The sequence below is a fragment of the Nuphar pumila genome, chromosome 1 (genome assembly GCF_984573655.1).
Source record: "Nuphar pumila chromosome 1, dmNupPumi1.hap1.1, whole genome shotgun sequence".
NCBI lineage: Eukaryota > Viridiplantae > Streptophyta > Magnoliopsida > Nymphaeales > Nymphaeaceae > Nuphar > Nuphar pumila.
Genome location: NC_143249.1, coordinates 74,157,007 through 74,166,621, shown reverse-complemented (window position 1 = coordinate 74,166,621; position 9,615 = coordinate 74,157,007).

Below are 9,615 nucleotides of genomic sequence, written 5' to 3'. Positions count from 1 at the left end.
AGTGTTTAACATTTATGTATAGAAATATTAATGAAAGAGGAGATTAAAATATCAGGGTATGACTTAGATATAGGGCTCGAAAGTGACCGATTATCATAATCCCGAACACAGATGTGGAAACGTAACTACTAAACATACCTTACTGGTAGGTGGTGACACCGATGATCAGGTAGCTGGGCAGTGTGTAGATGGGCGGAGGCCAGTAAGATTATACCTGTAAAAAAAAAGAAAAAAAGAAAAATGAGGATGTACCAATTTCAAAATCAGGATATATAATCGTCAATCATGGGTCATAATTCAGCTGTGGTCATAACATACTAGCGACAACAGTTGTCGAGGTGATCATCCTGTGGCCGCTAAGTCTGGGTGAACTGGACTTCACTGGAGACTTCCAATCTTATTGGGAGCCAAGACCTCTGGATTCAAAACTGTATATGTGACAAATAAGAAAATTCTGTATCGAGGCACCCCCGAATTCTTCTTTGATTAGCTTCTGACAGTAACGTATTTCTCATGTAACGATTTGGCCTTGTTACTAGGTTAATGCTAGAACTTCACTGTTTCTGTAAAAACATTTGAGGCAGAGTTCATCCTGTGGGAGGTGAGGCTATGTGTATGATAAAAATATCAAGTGAATGATTACTAAGAATCTTAGTCCCCTTTTGCCCCAACTCTGCTCTTCAGCTGAGCAATATACATGACAAAAAATAAGCAAAGCGTCATTGGTAATGCTTTCAGTAACTTCTGTACCCTTAGTCATGTAAAGGATAACATGGTGGGTGTGCATACAGATTAGTGGTAAGCATGACAATGAGGAAAGAATAAGATGACTGAGCAAATGAAATTGTAGCAATATAACAGGGATAGCGAACGCTAGAGAGAAAAAAAAGAAAAGAAAAAATTAGCAAGGCATTATTAACAGAATGCTTAAAAAAATATATATATATATCCTGCAGTGGCTCACTATTTTATCACGCGCAGAAGCCACATTCTGTACAGGACCTCCACAAATTTGATGAGAATTGATTCTCTGTGTGAAAGGTTATTGGTGATGCGGTTCTTGATGGTGAAGGTATATTTCAAGGAATAACATTCTTCAGCAACTCCAGACGCAGCCATAGACCTCCCGGCGTATCTTCTTGTCGATTTGGTGAAGGACCCAATGGCCATGGTTACGAAATGACATAAGCTTCTAGTGAAGGGAATATCCCTTAGAAGCAACAGATCATACGATCCTCCAAGAGCAACCAGTATCAGCCGTTCAAAATACACTTTAGGCTATTAATAAAACACCCCAATTAATCCATAAACTTCTTGAACATAATATTTGTGATTTCCAGACTGGGAGTGTTAAACCCCAATCGGATTTCACAGGATTATATATATCTTTCCTTCTTCTTGGAAAGCAGAGACAAAAGATCTCGCTGTGTAGGAATTTTCAATGGAGTGTGACACAAGCTGGTAATGAATTCCAGAAAAAACGTAACTGAATTTATTAATGGAACTGATGATCCTAAATGCTTGACCATAAATTGCCTCACATGGGGAATGTGCTGATGCTAAACATGAATAAGATGCTGACAATAAAATTCTATCTACGATAAGCATAACTAATTCTGATGAATATCATAGGACAGATCATAAAAAACTTTCACAATTCGTAAATAAAACCACAATGTTGAGTCAAAGCAAATTCTCCCTCGTCAGTCGATTCAAGGGCTAGGTATCTTTGTTGAACTCGCAAAATCCGATGTAGAAGCCCACAGGAAGGGATCCAAAGTAGAAATTGTCTGCAAAATTACCTGCGATCAGACAACTGTGCCTCGCTAAATCACGAATGGGAAGCTCAGAAATGCCGAAGGGCTAAACTTGGACCGGACAGAGCTGCGTGTCCATATCCTTCCAGCAGATAGCATCTCTTTGAGATCCCTCAACAGATAGCTGAGACAGGTCACCAAGAGGCCTGATTTTTCAAATATCCTCTGATCATGCGATTTTGAGAGGAAAAACTGGGGTCCTTGCTATGATACACGAATATGGGTCCATGCGCAAGATTTATCATATACGAGATGTTTAATATCTCAATGAAATACAGATCAAAACATACGACAAATCAGAGATTATCAAGCTCAGATATAATATAGCCACGGAATCACGTCGCCAAGAGAGAGAGAGCACTAGCTACCGATGTGATCATGAGACTAGATTGATAATCCGGGGTGATATGAAATAACAAACAACACAGGAAATAATCATAATTCAAAGCAAACCAGAGATTAAAGAAGACAGTGACAAATCAATATTCAATTAGAGAAATCATTCATTATGTAACAGACGAAACCTAAAATATGATAAAAGACGACACTACTTCCATCCATTGAATTAAGAAGGGCCTGAAAAAACTAAAATCAAATGAAGGATCGATGATGCTACACTGAACCGAGAGATGGAAACTAAATCGATGTAATATGGAGAGAAAAAGAGAGAAAAAAAAAGAAAAAAAGAAAAAATGTGTTGGAACACTTTCGTTCCTTTTGTTCTTGCATATTTACACAGATCGGTACTTGCTATATGCAAGATCGATGTCGTGTGGATGCTATAATGGGACAATCAATCAGGAAAACTAAGGGAAGGCAAGAAAAATCAAAAGAAAATGCAGAGAGAAGACAGAAAAGGGATCTTACCGCTTTGCCTAAAACTCCTTGCCCGCCGAAGTTTGGTGATTCCGCTGATACTTGACTGATCCTATTAACTCTGCAGAAGCCCAAAATGGGGGGGGAACGATGCGTGCAGCGGACGGCTGCGATGGCCTCGAGAAGAAAGGAAACTTTTCCTCTCTTCGTACTGTGGAGACTCCGGAATAGGAAATCGATCGGATGGAACCTCCTTCCCACAGATTGCTTGGGGATTTGGCACTTTGCCGAGGGAGTCTAGCTGAAAGGAGATGGTTGATTGTTTACTAAGAAAATGGACGATTAAAAAAAAATGAATGATACTGAAGGAGAAAATGGTTATATGGCTAGTGGATTTTTTCCCCCTTTTCGTTTCTTGTTGGCCTTCCTTTATAGAGGAAAGGAGAAACTTCGAGAGAGAAAGGTTCTGTTGTCGATCGATGGTCCGAGTGAGAGGCCCGTCATCGGAGGGTGGAGGAGCTCGGGAGATGGATGCATGCGAGGTTGTTGGTGATGAACGAAGGAGGAGGAGGGTGGAGCGATCAGAGGGTCGATGGAGGCCATGGAAGCTGGGAGCTTCCTGAAGGGCTGAGAGAGAGGAGGAAAAAGAATGTTTGGCATCCGACCCCTTGCGAGAAAACCCTAAAAAAAAAAAAAAAAAATTTACGGGGCCCTTCAGATTTTCCACGCAATTTTCAAAAAGAAGGCTCCTTTACCAGATTTTTCTAAAAAAGGTTTTCTTAAAAGGGATATTTTCAAAAAGAGGTTTTTTTCAAAAACCGATTTTTGTTATATATATATATATATATATATATATATATATATATATATATATATATATATATATATATATATATATATATATTTCTTTTCCTTTACATTTTTCCATTTTTTTTGCTATTTTTGGCTTAAAACCTTAAAATTTATGAGAAAACGAGGTTTTAAACTATTTTTTTTGTATTTTTTGAGAAATATTTACAAAAAGAAGGTTTTCAAGGCTATTTTGAGAAAATTTCTTCAGAAAATGGGTTTTGGACCCAAATTTTGTGAAATTATTCAAGTTTTAAACCTCGAATCGAGGAATATAGCACGATGGATCCAAACGGATTCTGAACGAACTGTCTGAGCTTTTCAAAAAGTTATTTTGGAAATTTCAAGAATTTGATTTTAAACATTGGACAATGAAGCTCAGATTTGGATCTTTTATCTGGATCCGGATCCGAAATTGAGTCAGATATACAAAATGAATTTAATTTCAGAAAACTTGAGAAATAAAATGGGATTTAGATTTAAAAGTGACTCAATTACCCAGAAAATGAAGATAAAGGGCAAAAAGAGGATATTTACAAACTTTTGAAAAATTTGGGGTGTTTACAGGTCCGCTACTACATTCTTGCTTCCCTTCTTATCTCGAATCTCGAGATCAAACTCTTGTAGTAACAGAACCCAACAAATGAGTCTCGGTTTGGTGTCTTTCTTGTTCAAAAGATACTTCAATACAGCATGATCAGAATAGACAACCACCTTCGAACCAAGAAGATATGACCTAAACTTGTCCAATGCGAATACTACAGCAAGCAGCTCCTTCTCTGTCGTGGTATAATTCATCTGGGCATCAAACAAAGTTCTATTTGTGTAGTAAATCACATAGGGCTTCCTGTCAATTCGCTGTCCTAAAATGGCCCCCATAGCATAGTCAGAAGCATCACACATAATCTCAAATGGGAGCGTCCAATCCGAAGGTCTCAGAATGGGTGCAGTAATCAAGGCCTCTTTGAGAATCTCAAAAGCCTTCATGCAATCCTCACTAAAATCAAAGGGCTGATCCTTCTCCAATAAAGTACAAAGCGGTCGAGAGATTTTGCTGAAATCTTTAATGAACCGCCTATAAAATCCAGCATGCCCTAGAAATGACCTAATCTACCTCACAGTGGTAGGTGGAGTCAAACAAGAAATGGATTTCACCTTCGCTCTGTCAACCTCAATCCCTCTCTTGGACACAATGTGTCCAAGCACAATCCCCTCCTGGACCATAAAGTGGCTCTTTTCCCAACTCAAAACAAGATTTGTCTCTGCACACCTACTCAGTACTCGAGTAAGTTTTTGGAGGCAATCCTCAAATGAAGAGCCATACACAGAAAAATCGTCCATGAACACCTCCATGACATCATCTATCATGTGGGAGAAGATAGCTAACATGCACATCTGAAAAGTTGTTGAGGCATTGCAGAGCCCGAACAACATACGTCTGAATGCGAAGGTTCCATAAGGACATGTAAATGTTGTCTTCTCCTGGTCGTCAGGATGGACAACTACTTGATTATACCCTGAGTATCCATCTAAAAAGTAATAGTAGCTCTATCCTGCAAGTCTCTCTAAGATCTGATCAATGAACGACAACGGGAAATGATCTTTCCGAGTTGCCACATTCAGCTTCCTATAGTCAATGCAGACTCGCCACCCTGTGGTGGTCCTCATCGGAATTTTTTCCCCCTTCTCATTCTCCACAACAGTGAGTCCTGACTTCTTCGGCACAACTTGAATCGGACTGACCCACTGGCTATCAGAAATGGGGTAAATAATCCCAACATCTAACCACTTCACCACCTCATTCTTCACCACTTCTTTCATGTTGGGATTTAACCTTCTTTGCATATCCCGCATGGGCTTGACTTCTTCATTGCAATGAATTTTGTGCATGCAGAATGAAGGATCAATCCCCTTCAAATCAGCCACTCCCCAGCCAATCGCTGCCTTGTGCTCACGTAATATAGTCAGCAATCTTTGTTCCTGTTCCTCAGTGAGCAGTGACGAGATGATCACAGGCAGAGTCTCATCGCCTCCGAGATATGCATACTTGAGTGAATCCGATAAAGGTTTCAACTCAAGGTTCGGAGGAGACTCGATCGAGGATTTGGCAGGGATCTCCGTAAGTGGTGGGAGAGGCTCAATGCCAGCTCTCCAAGGAGGTAACTCTGACGACACTCTAGACACATCTACACTAACTATACAACTATTCTTCTCTATATGATACAAATCTAATGAATCCTCAGTAATGTACAAATCGGGCTGGTCTTCCACTAAATCCTGTGCAATATCTACATGAAAACAGTCCATATCTCCCACTGGACCCATTGCGGCATTGAAAATGTTCAGCTTGACTTTCCTGTTGCCGAATAATAGATCCATGGCTCTGGTCCTACAGTTGATACATGCATTGGAAGTCGCCAAGAATGGTCTGCCCAAATAAATCAGAGTCTGGTACTGGCTATCCACTTCTTCTATATCGAGGATGATGAAATCGACTGAGAAATAAAAATCATCCACCTTAACTAGCACGTCTTCCAAGACACTTCTCGGTACCTTGACAGAACGATCTGCCAGCTGAAGTGTAATAGGAGTCGATCTCATCTCTCCTAGCCCAAAAGAATCATAGAAATATCCTGGCAGAATGTTCACGCTTGCTCCAAGATCGAGCAAAGTGTGTTCTATCCGGATGTTTCCTATGGTACAAGCAATGATAGGGGCTCCAGGGTCCTTGAGCTTTGGTAGTGTCTGATGCTGAATAACTGAACTCACCTGCTCAGTCAGATGGACCCTGTTAGGAACTTTCTCTCTGGATTTCCTCTTCTAAGTACATAGTTTCTTCAATAATTTGGCATATGCCGGCACCTGCTGAATGGCATCGAGCAAAGGCAGGTTGATCTGCACATGCTTGAAGATGTCAAGCATGTCCTGGATCTTTGTGCCCTGCTTCCCTCTAAATCCGGGAGACTCTAATGCTTTGGGATAGGGTGGTTTGGGGATATACATCGGGGTTTCCTCCTCTTTGTGAGAAGGCTCACTCCTATCCTTCTTATCAACTGAGGTGGGGGATGATGAGGATCGTGATGATGGTAATGGCTGAGCCGAAGAAGATGAAATACTAACATTTGGCTTATCGATCCTCTCTCTACTCTCTCTGCTCTCAACGTGGTACTCACGTCCACTCCTCAGGGCCATAACAGATTTGGCTTGCTGCTGTGACTCAGTATGATACAGGCCTCCGGTCATCTGGTCCTTGCCCTTCGGGTTCATGACAGCCTGGCTCGGCAAAGTACCCTTGGGTCTCCTACTAATAGCCTCTGCTAACTGTCCCATTTGCGACTCTAGCTTCGCAATGGACTGCGTGTGTGAGCTCAATATCTGGCTACACTTTTCGAAAGCATTCTGGTTAGAGGTTTTCACCTCTTAGAATGCTTGGAGAAGTCTCTTCTCAAAAGATGTCTGTGAGGCAGACTCTTGTGGAATCAGAGGAGGAAATGAGGATGAAGTCTGAGGATAGCTCGGCCTCTGGAATGTCTGAGTGAATGCTGGTGGCCGAGCCGGCTAAGAGGATGTAGGCATCTGGATGGAAGACTGTGGATTCTTCCATGAGAAATTGGGATGGTTACGCCAACCCGAATTATAAGTAGATCAAAATGGGTTGTTCTGGGGTCTGGCGTAACCCTGAGCAGCCTGAACTTGTTCTTGAACAAATTCAGGGTATTGAGTTGCCGACGGGCACTCAGTAATCTCATGTATCGGGCTGGCACAAAGAGTGCACACCTACTGAGTAGTGGATGGTCCCAAGAGAAGCTGGTTCAACTTCTGAGCAATCATGTCTACCTTGCACTGTAGTGCAGTAGATGGACCAATCTCGAGGATACCCCCTTTCTTCTGAATACTGGGTGTGGCTCTATCCGAATGAGAGCTAGAAGCATGGTGGAGGGAATTCTCTGCCAATGTATCAAATAACCTCCATGCTTCATCCTCGCTCTTCAACATGAAGGTCCCACCACATGAAGAGTCGATCATCTAACGATTCCTGTCAGACAATCCATCATAAAAGCTCTACACCAGCTGCCATCTCGGTACCTGATGGTGGAGACACTTCCTAAAGAGATCCTTCATTCTCTCCCAGGTCTCATGAAACTGCTCACCATCTAGCTCTGAGAAGCTAGTGATGGCTCGCCGGTACTGGTTCGTCCTACCAATGGGAAAGTACTTCCTAAGGAACTCCTACTGTAGCTGATCCCATGACCCTATCTCAACTAAATCTAAGGACTTTAGCCAATACTTGGCCTTGTCCTTCAATGAAAACAGGAATAAGGTCAATCTCAATGCATCATCATCGAAATTCTGTATCTTGACAGTAGAACAGATTTCAAGGAGTTCATCTAAGTGCCTGTAGGGATCCTCGTGACTAAGGCCATAAAAAGATGGAAGCATCTGAATAATGTTGGCCTTAATCTCATAGTGGTGTGCTCCTACATCGGGTCTCCGAATACAGGATGCCTGAACATAATATGTGGGAATGAAGTATTCCCTCAGAGTGCGTGGAGGAACTGGAGGTGGAACTGGAGGATCCATATCGCCCATTGTTGTCGAACTTTGAGGAGAATGTAAAATTCTCTCTGGGTTGTCAACAAATGGATATAATGGGGTTCCTAGAGCTCTTCGCCCCTGCATACACTGGTACTAAGACCAGATGTAAGCACACGACCTAAATCTAAACTAAACTAATCACTAAAATGCAAATAACAAAAATAAAGACAACTAATAAACAAATATTCTAAACTAATTATGTCAGAACTAACTAACTAACTAAGTAAATGAAATAGCAATTAAAACTAATCTAATTTACTGAAAAGGAAAAATACAGGAAATCACAAACTAAGTTTTCTAAAACCCACCTGTCTAATTGCTCCTTGCAGAATGAATATTCAGTGAATCCTAGAAAAAACAGTACGTGAAACATATATGTACTAACTATGTTAAACCTATATTCACTTACTAATCCTACTAAATAGAAAATAAAAACAGCTAAGTAACTAACTAGCTAACACAGATTAATAAATTGAGATCTAAGAAATAAAAGAATAGATTCGCCGTTCCCCGGCAACGGTGCCAAAATTTGGTTGAGTTTTTATGAATGCTCTTTTTAGAAGATAGTTTTTCAATAAAATCTTTGGAAAATCGTCAACCAAAAGTAAATAACCGACTTTCCACAAAAGTGGCAAGCACGGGTCGAATCCACAGGGAACGAGAATCACTCAATTATTTCTAAGAAATTCAATTTATTAATCAACACATATCAGTCAACAAGTACACTGCTAATAACAATTACAAATTAACACTAAAGCTAACTAGAAAAGCATTTCAATCTTCTGTTGCACGCCAAGGGTATTTCTGTCTTTTTGCCACTTATCGATTTTTCGCACTTGGATAAGAATCTCCTGGAATTTTGTTTTATATGCTTTTCAACCTAACAACACAGGAAAATGCAAAGTTAGTAAATAATTCAATAAAGTTAAACTAAAATTTAAACTAAACCTAATTTTGAATAAATTAACACAAGCACAACCTAATTAACACTAAAATAACAAATAAAATATCAAAATAATTATAAAATTAAGCAATCTAGGTCTAACTATGCTGAATGATGCAGATGCAGCAACTAAAACGCAGAAAATAATGAAAATTAACCAAAAATGACTAAACTAGTGAAATGACTATATTACCCCTAAATAGTGCAAAAATGACTTCTGACAGCTTTTCATAAACAGACTGTTTGACAGGGCAAACGAAATCCAAATTTCCCGAAATTTATTCTGTACTGTTAACAGATTCAAGAATCTGACAGTTTTTACAGAATTAAAAAATGATATATGGAACTCCAGATATAAGCGTTTCAAAACCAGGGAAAATCTGGATATCGCAGGTCCCGAAATTTGAAAACCCGAAAATGTTGTTTTCACAAAACGCTTAAAAACCTGACCAAATCAACTCAGAATGAGGTTAATATTGGTCTGTAGACAGTGAACACACCAATAAAGAAAATAGAAAAAGAATTTTTAGAAAACTCGAAAATTATGCACATAAAATGACAAGTGTGCGACAGGGCAAAAATTGGTTTTCAAGT